Below are 18,754 nucleotides of genomic sequence, written 5' to 3'. Positions count from 1 at the left end.
AATTGCGCATCAGTTGGGCAGAAGAAATAAATTTACAGTGGATGGCAGAGACATTGGAATTAGGCACTTGCAGCGGCTCAACGAATTCAAAATCATCTGATCTTAATACTCGAAGTTGTGGAACAGCATGTAGTCTAGTCATTAACTCAGTTCTAGCAAGCCAGCAGTTTTCATTTTGTTGGTACAGGTTTTTAATGAGGCATATCCTGTTCTCTTTGGGGGGAACCTCCTTATTCTTAGGGTTGGCCATAGTTTTCATATTGCTTTGATCGCCCTCAGCTGATGTGTTACCTTCGCCATCCATTACATAAATTTCCTCTGGCTGTTCAATGTCAGCTGTATTGACAGGTGTAGGGGTAGTGCCCCTTTCAATATCATGGTCCCCTTCATCCTCTGACAATGCCCAGCTTGTTAAATAGCCAGCTTGCTTCTTTGTACGTTTGCCCCCTCCTGTAATTGGTTTCTTCGGTTTTTTCTTATTATTCCCTAATGTCTCGATCTCCAATACCGGGGGTATCACTTCGCCAGCCTTCTTCCTCTTTGCCGCTCTTTTAGCCAATCTCCGCTGTTTACGAGAGAGAAATACTTCAAATGTGTTAGCTATGCTAGGAGACCTTTCTAGGTTGTCCACTATCTCGGGTACTGTTGGAATAGGGCCCGGGTTCTTCTCTGGAGAGCTGATAATAGTTATTTCTGCAGCAGGATTTTGCGTATGTAGACTTAGTGTGGTTTCTAATATGCGGCCACATAATTTTAGTAAAATCTTGAGTGCAAATTGTACAGATGCAACCGATGATTGCAGTTCAGCCAGTTCTATAGGGCTGGATGATATGGTACAGCTTGCATCCTCCTTTCGGGGTTCTAGCTCGGAGTCATTGAGGATTTCTAAATTAGGTGTTGTAGATAATCTCACAAGACCAGCATTCGGTGGTAAAATAGTTCCATCAATTTGATCTCTCGGAGCCGGTTGTAATGTTTTGATCGCTGCAGGTGTCATTGATCTTTGCATTGAGAGACATAACTCCAATAGGGAGTTGTTATCGATATCTCCAAAGCTCTCTTGATCCTGCAGGTCCGTCTTATTTGCCTCACCCTCGTCCATGGTGGTGGAGTTATTTTCGGGATGCAGGTTCACAGGGAAAAAGTCAGTTATTGCACCTTTGGTAACAGGTGCTAACTTTGTTGGCTTCTCATTGTCCATCGTTCTTTCGCCTTTCGTTGGACTATTCCCAGTTTTCCGCTGTCGCAGATTATAGGGTGCTTGAAGCTTCTTACGTGGAGGCATATAGTTAATTTATTTTTTAAACGTTTATTGGTGTATATTACTGGGCTGTCTGGATTTAATCCGCACTAAGTGATTATAGATTCAGCAGTGCAATATTAGCTTCAGGGTCACAATAGGTGCACTTAGAATAAAAAAAAAAAAAAATATATAGCTTGTGATGTGCTGCTGTAGGTCCAGAACTTTAAAATAGGGTCCTAAGTAATAATTTTACCGCCTCCCTTAAAGTCGGATTCCTATGGCGGTGCCTTTTTTACTCGCCTCCAAAACAAACTTCCAGCAGGCTCAAAGCGCTCCGGGCGCCACACACACTCTGGCCCCGATTCCAGCTGTCTATTGCTGCTGAGGGGTGATACGTAATAAATCAACCCCCCGCAACATAACAGCTCACTTACTTTTTTTTTAAAACAAGCCTCCGACCAAACCACAGAGACTCCAAGTACCGGACTTGCAGACCGATCCGCGGCAAGCCTCCAGCTGATCCGCAAGGGATCCAAATGCCGCGGTTCAGTTGTCCAAGTCTGCAAGTGCCTGTCAACAACGGGGCCAGCCCTCAGATGAGCCTCCACCCGAGCCAGAAGCAATCCAGAATCGTCCGGACGCCCGCTCAAACGCCCACACGCGTCAGGCCAGCCCGCCTGCAATTCACGGCCCACTCTCAGCTTGCAGCTCGCGGCCCCTCTCACTCCGTCGCAGCCGCAGAACCGCAGAAGCGTCCAAAGCCTCGAGCGACGCAAATCTGAGAACCGGAAGTCAAGCCGCACCTCTCCAAAGCACGTACGTACGTACGAATTGCACTGAGGCCGCTTCCGACCTTCCAGCCTATTAATACAATTGTGTCTGGGGGTCGAAATAGACGCCAAGTTGGGATACAATAGCTGCATTCAAACAAGAAAACATCGGGCAGCTCAAGTGACGTCGCTGATCAGCCAATTTGCAAGGCAGAATTGCGGTATGTCACTTTATGGTATCCGTCAAATCTATACCCAGGTATTAACCCCAATGGTGGTCTATGGCCTGGAAGCGCTATTACAGATGAACTTAAGCTGGCTCCAAGTGATTGAGGGGAAGTTCTGGAGGAGAATACTAGGTCTCCCTCAATCTATTCCAATGGCATTGCTAAGATTGGAAGTTGGGGTTTCCTCACTGGGATCTATCGTCCTGAAAAGGAGAGCAGAACTGTATCTAAGGATGTCCAATCAACCCGAGTCTCGGCTATTAAAAGAATTCAGTATGGAAAGCATAAAGGAATCCACCAAATGCCATATGAAAAAGGAGACTGAAGACCTTCTGAGGACAATATGTTGGACCATGAGCGAAGAGAAACTCAACGATCCTCAAAAAAAAGCATTATCTAAAAAAATCGATCTCTGGGATTGGTTAGAAAATTATGCACATCTTGAGAAGCTTCAAAAATATAAATTTATTCATTATATGCTTTATACATTTAAACAAATGCAGCCATACTTATCTCTTTGCCCCTCTAGTAGGCTTAGACGATTCCTACTCCTTTTGAGGGTTGATAATCTACCGCTGCGAACCAACAAAAGCAAATATAATGGTTTAATCTCTGCAGAAAGATACTGCAGACTTTGTAAGAATAAAGGATGTCAAGAAACTGCTCAGCATGTTCTCTCTAGATGTGTAAATATGATGGACTCTTATTTAGTAAATTTTAGCAATTTTGTACATGATGCGGAGTACATCAGGGATCCTGCCTTCTGGCAACGCCTCATGAACACTCAGAGTATTCAGCTGCAGATTGCCACCTTTAGAGTATGGTCAGAAATTGAAAGAACCTTGAAGATATCTATATGAATTAGTTAAACAGCAGGCTGATGATTATGACTATGGAAGTGGCCTACGGTCACTGCTATACGTGTCTTATTACTCGAATCATATGCAATTGCTACTAAGTTTGAATGATTTGAAAAATTGTAAGTGTAAAAAGTCCAAATTATGTTTGAGTTTAACATCTCACTAAGGTTACACAGGTGATGTGAGCAGGTGGGATGTCGGATGAATGGGTGTACATGTAGTACTCACTATAGAGAAGTCATGAGTAGCAGTATGAAGATGGTTACCGATAAGGCTATGGGGGATTTTAAACACTGGGCTGCATTAAACCTAAACCTCTGCGGCAAGACACATACACTGAAAATTGATGATGTGTCAAAGTATCTTTAGTGAGTCATCTTTTACATGCTCTAAAGTGATCAAAGGGTGTTTTACAACTATGTGAACAAATTCTTGTGGGTTGCGGGCAAAAAGGACACTATACCCATGCAGGACCTTATATGCTGACATGTGTGATGGTGGCTTCTAGTTCCATAACTTTTACTCCTCAACGCTGCCATCTTACCTTTATAAATTATCTGATATAATCCAAGGAGAAAAGAGGCATATTTGGGTGGATGTTGAGAAATGTATTTTCCATCCTCATGATCTAGAGCAGAGTTCTGCAACCTGCAGCTCTTTAGATGTTTTGGACTGTGACTCCCATGGATCTCACTATTCACCACGCCAAAGAGGGCTGAAGGAATTTATAGTACAAAATATCTGGAGAGCAAAAGGTTGCATACCCCTGATCTAGTCAATTTTCTCCAAAATGTGCTTCTTAATGAGCCGCACAGAAAGAATGCCATGGTGGAATCTGTTAGGGCCTACAGAGATGTGCAGCAAGGGCTTAGACAGGTGGGCTTGTTGTGATAAATGCTTTTTGAGGAACCAGGAATGAAAGAGAGACACAGAGGACTCATGATGATTGGTATACACATTTATTAAATAAAAAAAGGTTTGGTAAATGCCTCACTGTCCCTAATCTAGTAGGTCTTTCCCTACCTCAACCAAAAACACAAAGGGACTGGCCTGTGTAAAGATGTCCAAAGCAAAAATGTCCGGTATCCGAAATCCTATACTAGCCCTCATTCTAAAAGTAACTCTAAGGTGTTCACAGTATTTTCTTCGGCTTGAAAAGTGGACAAATGTTCAAGGACAACGAATAGATATACATCCAACAAAGGTTCCAAATGGATAATGTTCACAGTTCCAGGGAATGGCTCGCTGCCCCAGGTTTCTCTCCATCAAAACAAAAGTTCAAAAGAATAACCAAGTTCTTTGTAGCCAAAGAGGATAACCCCCTTCTTTTGGTGTTGCAATTCACTCCAGGGGAAATGGCTCCTGTAAGGATATATATGGGGTTTTATTGCCAGCATGCAACATGTGGCATGGAAATGCAGCCAGGCCCAATTTTTCAAATGGCAGCCATTATTTCAGAATATTTAGTTAAAAAAAACAACAATAAAAAAACCTTAAACATAACTGATTTACCTTCTACTAACTCCATTACTAATATACTAATTTCAACCCATAACATTATAATGCAGTTTTTGGTGCACAATGAAATGCATTCAATGTTTTACGTGCACAGTTTGAAATTCATTTTTCCATGAAGAGATGCACACTCAGTTTATGCGAGCGTTTATTTTTCTCTTCTCTTGTGGAGAGCAGAAATATACACCAGCAGGAAAGGAAAACAGAAACAGTTGCATTGCAACTGAAATCTTCATTGTCTTGAAAATTGAAGGCTGGTACAGGGCACATTCTTGTTGTTCTGATTGGTAGGGGTTGTAGGTGGATAATCCACGTCAACAGAGGGCTGACTTAGAGTTTTCTTAAGGAACGTACAGGAGGGAGAATTCAGTTTGTGCTGGGCAGAGAGACAGACAGTGCTACATCTGATGAACTCCATGTGGGAGTGAGGGCTAGCTACGAACCTAAACAGCTGGCAGCTCCCCACACATGCAAAGGAGTTTTGCACTGGGTCTGCAAAGCGGCCAGTTCGTACGGGGACTTCAATTTCACTGGCCTTGGTGAGTTAGTGCCAAGTGAGGAAAATAGAATGAATGCAAGTTGATACAATTAATTGACAGTGCACAGAGATTTAAAAAAAGAAAATTACTGTATGTTTATTTTTCTCTATGTTTAAAGTGTTTAAAATCAAATTTGTTTTTCTTGCAATATGCGTGTTTGCTCTGTTCTCTTTTATATTTTTTAGGTGATGCTGTAATATCATGTGGTAATATGTATTGCTGTTTATAATTGTTATCATAATACTGAGTATAAAAGTATAAAAAAAAGAAAACAAAGGTCGGGATTTTGGTGTCATTCATGTGTCTGTGAAGGATTTCTATATAGGGGAATCACATGGGTTTGACGTTTATACCAGAGCGGTAAAGCATTTACCGATTTACAATTATAGCTAAAGTAGCAAGCATGGTAAAGTGAACAGATACTTGCAAGGTAGGAAGGTGTATGTAAGTGTTGCGAGTGATACCTTCTTTGCATGCTGAAAAAGAAGACAGTGTCAAATAAGACACATAGATTACTGGATGTACATAAGCCAGTAATATCAGCCACAAACCATAGGTGGTGTTATGAATAAACTCATTGGGTTCTCTGAAGTGTCTTACGTCTGGGGGCTCCCTACAGGGCAAATAAAAAACATTCTAATAGAAAGGAAAGGTTTGTTTTATGATGGGGTTGCAGTATAAAAAACCACGCTTACCACTATACCACAAAAATAAGGTAATCCTGAAAATACCACGAAGTAAGATACCACTAAAATTACCACCAACACAAGCTAACAATATATAATCACCAAAATAGAGTAATACCAAACCCGCTCTAAATGTAAGGCCAGTTTACTGGCAATTTACCACCAAAATAGTATGGTAAGGAAAATACTGCCATATCCCGAATTTACCCCAATAAGACAAAAATTCCTACAGAAATGGTGCGTTGGCTGGGAAACAGACTGTAGAGCATTATACGTGCATTAAAGGGAACTCATTTTGTGAGAGCAGTGTGACACTGAAGGTGAATCTCAGAATGTCTCAAATTGATGCCACATTCCCAGAGTTGGTGAAATATTTGGAGGCAAAATTATATGCACATGGAACATGGTCATCAAATAATGCCACAGAGTGGCATGACCGTATCTATGGGAAGGTTCAGAAAGAACCATTGGACAACATCTTTGAAGAGGGTAGCATAATTCAAGTTTGTCTTCTGAGATTATTAAATTCTGCTGACAAACCTGCAGAGAAAGATTGTCTGATACGGCTATGTTCCAAAACATGGTTTATTCTAAATAGGTTTCTGTGGATGCAGGAAAATGATTCCAAGCTAATTAGCAGACAAAAGGCAAATTAGATGGAGCTAGTGAAAAGGAGAACAAAGTTAAGAGCAGAACTGGAGATATGTCAAAAGGACATGCAATCAATGTGTAAAGAATTTGACACTCAATTGTCTCAAAGGAAAAAACTATTTGAGGACAGTGAGCAAGAATTAAAACACTTGAAAGGATTGGTAGGACACATTAGACAAGATAAAGACGAGGCTATTTTAGAAATACATGTTTTACTAAAAGAGAATTTAGAGGAAGAAGGTGAGCTTCAAACTGTTGAACAAGAGATAGCTAAAATGTTTAAAGAAAGAGACAAGCGAGTCAAAGAGTTTAATGAATGTCAAATTCAAATTAGCGATATGCAAAATGTGATTAATAAGATGGGTGATGAAAACAATTACTTGCGTAATGAGGCAGATCGACTCCTTAAAAAGTGCAAGGATCTGGAACAGCAGATAAGCACTTTCAGGTCCCAGGACAAGCGACAGGGCACCACATTCAATGGGATTGAAGTGAATTCCATTTCTACATGGGGAGGTAGCGCCCCAGTGGCTGTGCCAGTGTCTGAGCTTGGTTGCAGCGCCTTTGGGGGGTTTGAAACACCCATTGGGGTTGTCACAAATCCTGTACACCTGAGACAAGGGTTGAACCACAAAGTAGTGCAATCCCAAATATAGCGCCAAGTAATGCTATCAAGATAATGAAGTCAATGAAGGCCCTGATCAAACCGTTCAAAAAAGGAGGGGAGTGCTGTACAGAGGACCACTTAGAAGTGGTGCACAATATATTTAAAGCCCTACACATACCTAAGAAATAATACAGACAATACTTTCACTTAACTCTGGATGCCCCCACAGCGAGCATCATCAGGGGATTAAATGAACAGCAGAACATGTCATGGGTAGAATTTGAAAAAGAGATTAGGCATCATTTTGCTCCATTCCAGTCATTTTAAGAGGCAAAGAAAGTTGCATACATGATTACAGCTGGGCCAAATACGTCCCCTCACCAATTTCTTCAAGACTTAAAAAGAGCTTTTTTTCGTTTTGATGTATCTTTTGATCGTAAATTCCAATGAGTTTAAAACTGCCTATTTTTATGGTTTGCAGAAAGACATTATATCACAGTTAGTCCACGAATTTGATTGTGAGAAGTCCTTTGAATGGATTGTGCACCAAAGTACAAAACAGTAATGGAGATCAGGTCGGCTAAAATGTCACTTGAATCCGCTCAACATCCAGGCAAAAATAATCTGACTTCTAACAGAGGGGTACTCCACAGAGGTTGCTTCCCTTGGCACCGATGTTTCAGTCACATGATCCTAATAATAGGGAGAGTTATGTTAGCCCATGGTACTTAGGAGACAGGCCCAGGGCAGGATATCGACCCGATATGTCAGGCATGAACAATAATCAGAGACAAAATCAAGATCAAAGAAGTAATAGTCCCTACCAGACATTGGGGATGAATAGCAGATTTGACCCCAACACCATGATATATGGTAACCAGGACAGACCCCGGTATGTGGATTGATTTACTGAAAATGGGAATCAGCATAGGGGACAGTACTCACAAAATGAGAGACAGGACACGAGACAGAATATGAACTATGCTCCGCATTAATACAATCAATCACTGCCACCAGGAGATTACAACCAAAGAATGGGTACACCCCTCACCCTGCCCCACATGAATCAAGAGTTCAGAAACAACTCAAATAGGAATCACTCTCTTGAGAGATACCAGAATAGATTTAACCAGGGGGAGAACAACCAATATCGGCATAGGCCGCAAAGAGAAGATTCTAGAGAAATGGAAAGATTCCAGTGTCTCAAGGCCCAAGTAAAAATGTTGGCTGAACAAACAGAAAAACTCTGTACAGCTCAAAAACTGTCATCAAATGAAGGGGCAGAAGGTCATAGAAGTGACCTGGTGACATCTGATAATAAGTGACTAAATATTCATGACACCTGCAATGATAAAAAGACAGATTCCCCTGATCCGGTTTTGCATAATGACCCTGAGATTTTAATGATTTAAAAATGAAAATACTTGCAAATGAACATGAGGCAGAAATTGCAAACACATCTAAAAAAGAGGTTTGGTTTAACCTGGCGTTGAATCAAACGTTGGAAATTTGTACAAATGAAAAAAGAAAACGAGAAGAACATGAAATTCGAAAGGAACAAAGAGACTGATTTAAAAAAGACAACTCATGCACGGATAAAATAATTGATGAGGGAGTAGATGTGAATGTTAGAACACCCTCCCTAGACAATGAAGATGCTAATGAAATACAGGCAGGAAGAATAAGTACTAAAAAGGAGGGTAAAGTTCAGTCACCTGAAGAGTTCTTTGAGCCACAGATTTTTGAAGAGATTAAAAAGACTGGTATCATACCAAATACCCACAAATGCCCAGAATTAGAAAATGACAACTTATCAGGTGATGTTTAAATGCATATTCAGTCGGAGAATTGCAGTGTGACTTCTGATGATCCCCGGATGGAAGGGCGAACAGTGGCCACACTCCAAGAGACCTCTGAACACGGGGAGATGAGTATGTTTTCTCAAATGGAAATGGAAAGAAAGGAGGGAAAAATGTCCTTTCATTTACCAATGTGCTTAGCCAAGAGTGAAAAGATTCTGAGAAAAGTGAATCCTGAAATCAGTAACAATTCTCACTTTTTGTGTGTATTAGAGGAAGTTGAAGACAGATATTGTGCTCCCTTACTGTGGAGGAGAAGTGCAATACATTTGCAATGATTGACACAGGTGCACAGGCCACAGTTATGTCCAAAGAATTGGTAAAAATTATCAATGAAGGGAGATCGTCACAGAATCAGATCAAAGTGAGACAGAGTGAAGGCCCAGTACATAACTTTCATGGTGAGGAGGTACCTATCAAAGGTGTCACTGAAGTTGATATAAAGATAGGAAAACACAGAATGAAACAGGAAGTATTGATCACATCTATTTGTGAAATTCCATTCTTGATTGGAACAGATTGCCTGAAAAGATTGTCTCCTCTCATTTATGCGGTAAATGGGGTTCTGTGGTCCTTAACCAAAACACCATTAAGGTTTAAGAAAATAAAGTCACAAAACAGCAGTGTAAATGAATGCCATACTGTTGCCAAATGGAATGATGCAGTGGAGGTGTACCTCCAGAATAGCTGTGTGCTATTACATCTGAAAGATGAGCAGCTATGGATTCATATTCGTATAAAAGGCTATTCTATAATGTTAAAAGCCACTTTGGTGCTAGAACAAGAAAGGAGTTTTATTAATGAGAAACTACTGCAGAGAATAATGGAAAGAGAGGAGATCCCAAAATTTAGAATCAAAAACCAATACATCTCTAGTTTGGACAATCCAGATGTTGAAAATCGAATTGCTGGAAGGTGCATGCTAAAGATTAATGTTGGACAAAAAACCATCTACCACAATGTGTGGATAGTGAGTGGAACACAATATGATTTTTATCTGGGCAATGATATTATGCACAGGATGTGCATGGTGTTAGATTTCCTTAACCAAAAGGTATGGTCCCGGCTAGGTGGGCCTGCACCCGAATTTGAAAACAAAAGAAAGGCTTATCATTGTGCACAATTGGTGCCATATGTATTTGAACTACAGCTGAAGAAGGATATTACTGTTCCTGCATTCACCAAGCAGGTTGCTATAACACTAAAGCGCAAGAATGGACAGCAAATGAAGGATTATGATGCATTTGTGTGCTTGAATGAATCCATGAAACAGCAAGGGCTGGATTATGAATATACCCCATTGATAGATGTTGGGGAGTGGTCTATCAAAATTATGGTAGATAATAGAGGATGTCAAGATGTTCATTTAGAAGGGAATTCCTTGCTAGGAATGGCCATACAAAAATCACATTATACTGCAGATTTCAATAATATGGTGATTGGAAATATCCCTCGGAGATATGTAGATGCACAGGATTTGTTGCCACAGTACTTGGATTCTCAACCGAAAGGGATGTTCAAGATTCAATCTGTATACCATTATGATTCCAATGAGACAGTGTGTTGTCACCAAGAGAATTGTATATTGTTTGACTTAAATGAAAATGAAACAGGAAATCAGCACATTGAAATGGATGCTGATTTGCCAAAATATTTAAAAGTGGCAGCTTTGCAGAGAGATACAACCACAAAGTTGGGAGAAAGCACAGAGGTTCCTTCATTGAAGAATTTCCTAGAATTTTCAAAAATGGTAGAGGAGCAGATTCTGTTAGCAGATGCCTGTGATAGCGAAGAGGATAAGAATGAATTCAGAAAAATATTTATGGAATTTAAGGATGTTTTTGCCAAAGATGCATATGATTGCGGCATAACTGATTTACACGTTGCCACATTACCGGAGGGGTGTGGTAGAAATCCAGTATTTGTGCACCAATATCGATTGCCACTGGCATGCTAAGACTCGTTGGTAGAGATAATAAAAAATTTGGAGTCTAGAGGAATTATCAAACCCATTCATAGTACCTCCAACCATCCCATTTTGGGTGTATTTAAGCCAAATGGGCAATGGTGTCTGTGTGCAGACCTGAGGGAATTAAATAAAAGAGTGCCAGTGTCTAGATGTCTACTGCCATTCAATGATCAAGGCATTGCTCAAGTGCATGGGTCAAAGGTATTTACCACATTAGATCTTACATCTGGGTACTGGTGTGTGCCATTGGCAGAAAATATTCAGAATTTAGTTGCATTTTCATTTGCTAAAACGCAATACGCTTGGTTCAGAACACCATTTGGGTATGTCAATAGTGGGAGCGAATTTGGCATATTTTTGAGAAAAGCTATGCCAGATGCAACGGAAAGAGGGTTCATAGTCTATGTAGATGATGTCCTGATAAAAAATGAAAACTTATAAAGTAATTTCGATGAAATTAGACATGTACTTGAGCAATTGCAAAAGGCGGGTGCCGAAGTATCTTTACAGAAAGCCCAATGGTGCGAGAAAAGGGTGAATTTCCTAGGCCATGAAGTAACTGAACACGGGTTAAATCCACAAAATAAAAAGGTAGGGGCCATACAGAAATTGAATGATCCTAGAAATATGAAAGGTTTAAAAAGTTTATTAGGAATGACGGGATATAACAAGAAATTTATTGAAAATTATGCTGAATTCACTCAACCATTGACTGAACTATTGAACTGAATACACCCTGGAAATGGGAAAAGGAGCAATCTGAGGCAGTTGCTAAATTGAAAAAATGCCTCGTAAAGGCACCATGCTTGGCCTATCCCATAAACAACAAATATTTCTTTATAGAAAGAGTATTCATTGAGCATTGTATGTCAGCAGTGTTATCTCAAAAACATGATTTGAACCATAAAACTATTGCTTATGCAAGTAAGGCATTTTCTCAGGTTGAAATTAAATTCAGTGAATGTGAAAAGGCTCTTCTGACCACTGTAGGGGCGTTACAACAAGGGGAGAAGGTGATCATTGAGACAAATCATCAACCATTGCAGTTTTTACAGAGTAAAACGATTACATCAGGCAATCTAGCACAGTCCAGAAGTACTTCATGGACATAAGCATTGCAGGGCTTTCCTGTAGAAGTGAGATATGGCCAGAATGAAAAGAGCCCAATTGCTCAAGGGTTAGCAGATTTATATGACTGTGCAGCTGAATGTGTATCAGATGAAGTAGAGGTGGAGTCCAATTTGCAGGAGTTTGAACAATCACTACACAAAGGGCCTCATTACGACCCAGGCGTTAAGGGTTAACGCCGTCGTTAACCCTTAACGCCTATTCCGATTTTAACGGCTGCTTTTAGCAGCCGTTAAAATCCATGGCGCTAACCTGCCATGATGCTAATTACGCCACCGTAATTTACGGTGGCGTAATTAGCCCCTTCCCCACTCCCTGCCCTATGGGGCAAAAATGGGAATGGGGAAGGGAAAATGGGAAATGGGGATTTACCGCCCCACTCACCTTGGAATGGGGCGGTAAATCCGCCATCCACCATGGTGTAAATGTAGTTTACACCATGGTGGTAAAGTTGGCGCAATTAGCGCCTGGGTTGTAATGACCCCCAAAGCCTTTGATGAAAATACATGCAAGGAATTGCCAATTGCATATGTCAATAGATGTGCTTTTCACATGGAAAATTGACAGCAATAAACAGTTGGTGTCAGGGATAGGAAATGTCTGGTTGAGATGTGAGGACATTCCTAGTATAGGAATGAGAATTGGGGCTAGGAGTAGCCAGGTAGCATAGTTAGCGGCCATTTATAAAGCAATTACTTCTGCAGTTGATAACAAATTCAGTGAAATTGTCGTGGTGACTGATTCTGATTATGCATGAAATAGCTTTGTAGAATATTTGCCTGGCTGGAAAGCAAGAGGCATGCTCACATATAACAAAACGCCCCTCAAACATGGGAAAATGATACAAGCTATAGACAAATTAGTGTCAGAGAATGATTTAACAGTATACTGGAGAAAAATGTGGGGACATTTGAAAACACCAGGAGAGGATAAGGAGGGAAATGATAAAGCAGATCAATTGGCCAAGATTGGGGCTGTTATGGGAGAGTTGTTGCCCATTGAACACTTAATTGGTGAAATACAAATAGATGCAGTTACACGCTCTAAAGTTCCAAAAGAAGTTGAACAACCCGTAGTGCAATGGAGTTATGATACACCAGATCAGGATCTGATTAAGGCACAAAAAGATGACCCAGTATTGGCGGTCTATTATAATTATTTGATGGACACCGAACTAAATCCTTTAACTGAAAATGATTGTACAGGAAAAGAAGAGTTGAGAGTGTTATTAAAGAACAAAAAATGAATTAAAATACAGGATGGTCTGATGATCAGGGAATCCATAACAGCGCAGATACAGTGGGTGGTACCTCTTTCATTCAGAGGGCTAATGTTACACAGTGCACATGATGCAATAACTGCGTGTTACAGAGGCTCACAAAAAACTTTAGAGATACTGAAAGATTATGCTTACTGGCCACACATGTCCCAAGATGTGGAATTATATACCAGGGGGTGTCTGGTTTTTGCACAATTAAAGCCAGCTTCACAAATGCATAGTGCTCCATTAATGAAAAGAGGTTTAACTCTTCCATGGCTAGATTTACAAATCGACTATGTAGGGCCTGTAAAGAGATCGAGTAGGGGAAACTGTTATCTTTTAACTGTGGTATGTTTGATGTTGAAATGGGTAGAATGTATTCCGGCACCAGATTGTAGTGCGCAGACAGCAGCTACATTGCTGGTAAATCACATATTTTCAGGACTTGGGTTACCACAAAGAATAGAGTCAGACAGAGGAAGTCATTTCACGAGCACCTTAATGAGCAAAGTATGGCAGATATTGGGGGTAAAAAGGAAATTGCATATTGCATATCGGCCCGCCTCTTCTGGGAATGTTGAACGTTGCAACAGATCTGTCAGGGAGGTACTAAGAAGTTTGTAGCGGAGGCAGGTTCTAGTTGGGATTTGTGATTATGTTTAGTATTGATGGCCATTAGAACGACTCCTGCTAAAGCGACAGGTGTAAGTCCTCATGAGGTGTTGACAGGAAGGAAAATGGTACTGCCACAACATTTATTATAGAGGACACATGAGCAGACACTTGTAAGTGCATCTACAGTTCATGAATATGTGGAAGAACTGAGAACGCATTTACAACATGCATTTGCATTTGTGCAGCAAAATTTGTAAAGAGCTGCTGATAGTCCGAAGTCATATTACGATAAAAAGACATCTGTGAAAGAGTACAAAATAGGTGATCGGGTATATAAGTTTCATTTTGGGAAAGGTAAACATAAAAATTCAGAATTTCTGGTAGCATGGCATGGTCACTTTGAAATAGTGGATAAAGTGTCCCTGCTAGTCTATAAAATATTAAAGAAAGAGGGTGAAATGGTGAGAGAACAATTTGTTCATGTTAACCAAATTAATCTCTGTTATCCGAAACATGAAGTCAGGAGACTTGAGCAGGTAGAGACAGGTTAAGTGTATTAATTACATGGAAAAGAAAGATGCAGTTGACTATTTCATAATCCATGTAACTTAATGATAGGGTGAGATATGTCTCATGCCATGAGAAACCGGATATATTGTTTAGTGTGGAGATAAATGCCAATGAAAGTACCACATTTGGAAAAAGTGTGGTAATATGCATTGATGGAAGGTGCTGAACGAGTATTTTGCATGGAAATTGTTGTGATGTATAATAATGTGAAATGTAAATATTATTGTTTTCTCTCTAACATATGCTTAGTTGCAGGTATTCGGAAGTAAAAGATCATAATGTTTTGGGTCACATTTATGTTTTTGGCAAAGTAGTAGAAAGGGTAAAATTGGTATTGCGCTACGTACTTAATCTGTTCCTTTTCTATTTGATTTAGAAACAACTAAATGATATATTGGTAGGGGTCAGAGGACTCAGGACCAGAGGGTACAAGAGATGATGGATTCCTGGAGTCCACGGGAGGAAGCACAAGTAAAGCCTCCGAACCGAAGTATGGAGGTGAAGACAAAGAGACTGGGATGCCAAAAGAAATGATTTCTGTGGAAAAACGCCCAAGAGCGCCAGGATGAAAGAATTCCACCGAAAGGATGATATAATGGAAATTTGGTGATCAGGACATCTACGAGGTGCGGTCATGAAGATGGTAAATGCCATCAATGGAACAGTAGTGAGTTGAACTTAATTCTGCAGTGTTGCTGATGGGGCATAGTATTGTACTATGTGACTGGAAATGGGAGTAATGGAGACTCACAAGTTTGTTATTTAAATTATTTGTTTTAGTTAGTTATGTTAGTCATTTGTTTTATCTATTTATTTTATTTTATTATTTTGTTGTCATATATGAGAAATGTTGATTTCACACAAATATAAAGACTATGATTGAAAAGACATTCAAACATACGTGGACACTTCGGTTGGAAATATACGTGGAATATATTCCATTATGCATGCACATGCACATGTGTATGAGGACTAATGGGACCATTTGGGATCTGTTTTACTTTTGTTATGATTTAGCCATGGTTTGTTCTGAAATGTTTAATTGTACATTTTATTAAGATGCTATTATTTCAATTGTGATTCATAGAATGGAAAAAGAGAGATGTACATTTTAAAAGGTTTCCCTAAATTATGGGTTTGTTAGCCAGAATTGTCGGAAAAAGGAGGGTAAGTAAGGATATATATGGGGTTTTATTGTCAGCATGCAACATGCGGCATGGAAATGCAGCCTGGCCCAGTTTTTCAAATGACAGACATTATTTCAGTAAGAACCAGCAGTAAAATTTCTCAGAACATTTAGTAAAAAAAAAAAATGTTTTAGCACAGTGTGCAGCCATTTTAAAATAAGGAGGTGCATAGGTGCATACATTGGATGTTTTCATGTGTGCAAAGTGCATTAGAAATACATAACTGATTAACCTTGTACTAACTCCATTACTAATATACTAATTTCACCCCATAACATTATAATTAAGTTTTTGGTGCACAATGAAATGCATTCTATGTTTTACATGCACAGTTTGAAATTCATTTTTCCATGAAGAGATGCACACTCAGTTTATGTGAGCGTTTATTTTTCTCTTCTCTTGTGGAGAGCAGAAATATACACCAGCAGGAAAGGAAAACAGAAACAGTTGCATTGCAACTGAAATCTTCATTGTCTTGAAAACTGAAGGCTGGTACAGGGCACATTCTTGTTGTTCTGATTGGTAGGGGTTGTAGGTGGATAATCCACGTCAACAGAGGGATGACTTAGAGTTTTCTTAAGGAAGCGAGGAATCAGTTTGTGTTGGGCAGAGAGACAGACAGTGCTACATCTGATGAACTCCATGTAGGAGTGAGGGCTAGCTACAAACCTAAACAGCTGGCAGCTCCCCACACATGCGAAGGAGTTTGGCACTGGGTCTGCAAAGCGGCGAGGTCATACAGGGTCTTCAAATTTCACTGGCCTTGGTGAGTTAGTGCCAAGTGAGGAAAATAGAATGACTGCGAATTGATACAATTTATTGGCGGTGCAGAGAGTTTAGAAAAAAGAAAAATGCTGCTTGTTTAAAGTATTTAAAATCAAATTTGTTTTGCTTGCAATGCTTGCCTGTTTGTTTCTGTTCTCTTTTATATTTTTTAGGTGATGCTGTAATATCATGTGGTAAGATGTATTCCTGTTTATAATAGTTATCATAATACTGAGTATAAAAAAAAAGAAAACAAAGGTTGGGATTTTGGTGTCATTCATGTGTCTGTGAATGATTTCTATATAGGGGAATCACAGGGGTTTGATGTTTATACCAGAGTGGTAAAGCATTTACCAATTTACAATTCTAGCTAAAATAGCAAGCAAGGAAAAGTGAGCAGATACTTGCAAGGTAGGATGGTGTGTGTAAGTGTTGCGAGTGATACCTTCTTTGCATGCTGAAAAATAAGGCATTGTCAAATAAGACACATAGATTACTGGATGTACATAAGCCAGTAATATCAGCCACAAACCATAGGTGGCATTATGAATAAACTCATTGGGTTCTCTGAAGTGTCATAAGTCTGGGGGCTCTCTACAGGTGACTAAAAGACATTCTAATTGAAAGGAAAGGTTTGTTTTATGATGGGGTTGTAGTATAAAAAAAACACGCTCATCACTATACCACGAAAATAAGGTAATCCTGAAAATACAACAAAGTAAAATACCACTAAAATTACCACCAACACAAGCTGACAATATATAATCACCAAAATAGAGTAGTATCAAAACCGCTCTAAATGTAAGGCCAGTTTACTGCTAATTTACCACCAAAATGGTACGTAAGGAAAATACTGCCAAATCCTGAATTTGCCCCAATAAGACAAAAATTCCTACACTCCTTTCCCCAGGTATTTTCCCCATTCAATGTAATTCACAATCCTAAGGCCATGAATCTTCCTTGGGATTCTTTTTTCAAAATACCACAAATACAATTCACAATCCTAAGGCCATGAATCTTACTTGGGATTTTCTTTCTTCAAAGTACCACAAATACAATTAAAAATCATAAGGACATGAATCTTCCTTGGGAATTCTCTGACTCTCTGGTATACTCTCCTGCCAGGTTCTTCTCATACAGCTCCTTAATGTAGCTTGGGTGCGGGTCTGAGACTCACAGAACACCTGGTATGCACTCCTGCCAGGTTCTCTCATATATTTTCTTGATGTAATTTAACCGCCTGATATACTTTTCTGCCATGTTCTCTGAGGGCATATGCTTTTCCCCAAGTTCCTTTTATCAGTGGTGTATTTGTATCCCCCCAAATACAGGGACATATGAAACTCAGTTCATTATGTAAGCCATAGGGAATTTTCCCCCATTCAATTAGTGGCAAGCAGTGGCATTTCCAGCTCCCTCCAGGGGCCCAAACCTTCCAGTCTGGTCTCACCGATTTTAGGACAGCTTCCTTGGCTTCTCTGACTCTCTCGGGTTCTTCTCAGCTTCTGCTTTCTCTCTCCACTTTGGGCAGCGTGTCTCTGCAAGGTGGTGGTCTGCACATTGCGCCGGCTTTTCTTGCCGATTCAAAGCTCATATGCCTCATGTACCGCTTTGGCGTCTCTCCTACCAGCAAGAATGCATCTCCGGTCCAGATGCCATGCCTCTCTCTTTCTTCTGGCCGCTCCTTCGCTTGTGTGTCCACCTGACAGATTCGCTTCCCCGACAGTCACTAGCTGGTCAGGTCTCTCTGCAGTTCTCCAAGGCTCTATCTTTGATCTCCCAAGTTACAGAAAAGAGCTGTGTGGAGCCATTCAGATACCTCGAACATCTAGACAGCTCACTTCAGTCTAGCTGAGTAATCTTCATTACGGTTACTCTCTTCCTCGTGTTAGTCTTTGCCACTGATGCAACAATGTGATGTTTGAATATTCTACGACTAAGTGTTGGAGAATATTGAGGGTTGCTGCCTCAATATGTTATGAGGGCCAGAGGTACTGAAGGGGTGTCCCTAAAAGGGAATGGGGGATACCATGTCTCATCTGGGAATTCCCCACTTCTCCTCCAAGGGCTACCTGCCCCCATGTGGTCCTCCGGTAGATAGCCAACCCCAGGGTCAGTATCAGGCAGCTCTGCCCTACCCTGGCCACATGAGGAGAGACTCTCCACAGAAAAGGAATGATGATGTCCCCAGATTCATCACACTTATAGACTGAGGGTCTGGAACGTGTGGCTCTCCCAACATTTCAAATTATGACTTGCACATTCTTTCACCACTGAATGCATTGGCTTGTTCTTGTGGTAG

General features: G+C 40.3%; 1 long non-coding RNA gene across 1 annotated transcript in view; it reads left to right on the top strand.

Moving 5' to 3' along the window:
• LOC138541893 (uncharacterized) overlaps positions 1-16,683 on the top strand; it is a 312,862-nt gene extending 296,179 nt beyond the window's left edge. Inside the window, exon 3 of the long non-coding RNA XR_011290389.1 lies at positions 14,877-16,683. This is a non-coding gene — a long non-coding RNA (uncharacterized lncRNA). The remainder of the gene's footprint in view (positions 1-14,876) is intronic.
• Positions 16,684-18,754: the final 2,071 nt, after the last annotated feature.

The sequence above is a fragment of the Ambystoma mexicanum genome, chromosome 1p, assembly GCF_040938575.1.
Source record: "Ambystoma mexicanum isolate Mex_15411 chromosome 1p, UKY_AmexF1_1, whole genome shotgun sequence".
NCBI lineage: Eukaryota > Metazoa > Chordata > Amphibia > Caudata > Ambystomatidae > Ambystoma > Ambystoma mexicanum.
The sequence above is the reverse complement of the archived record's forward strand: the minus strand, read 5'-3'. Positions and strand labels throughout refer to the sequence as shown.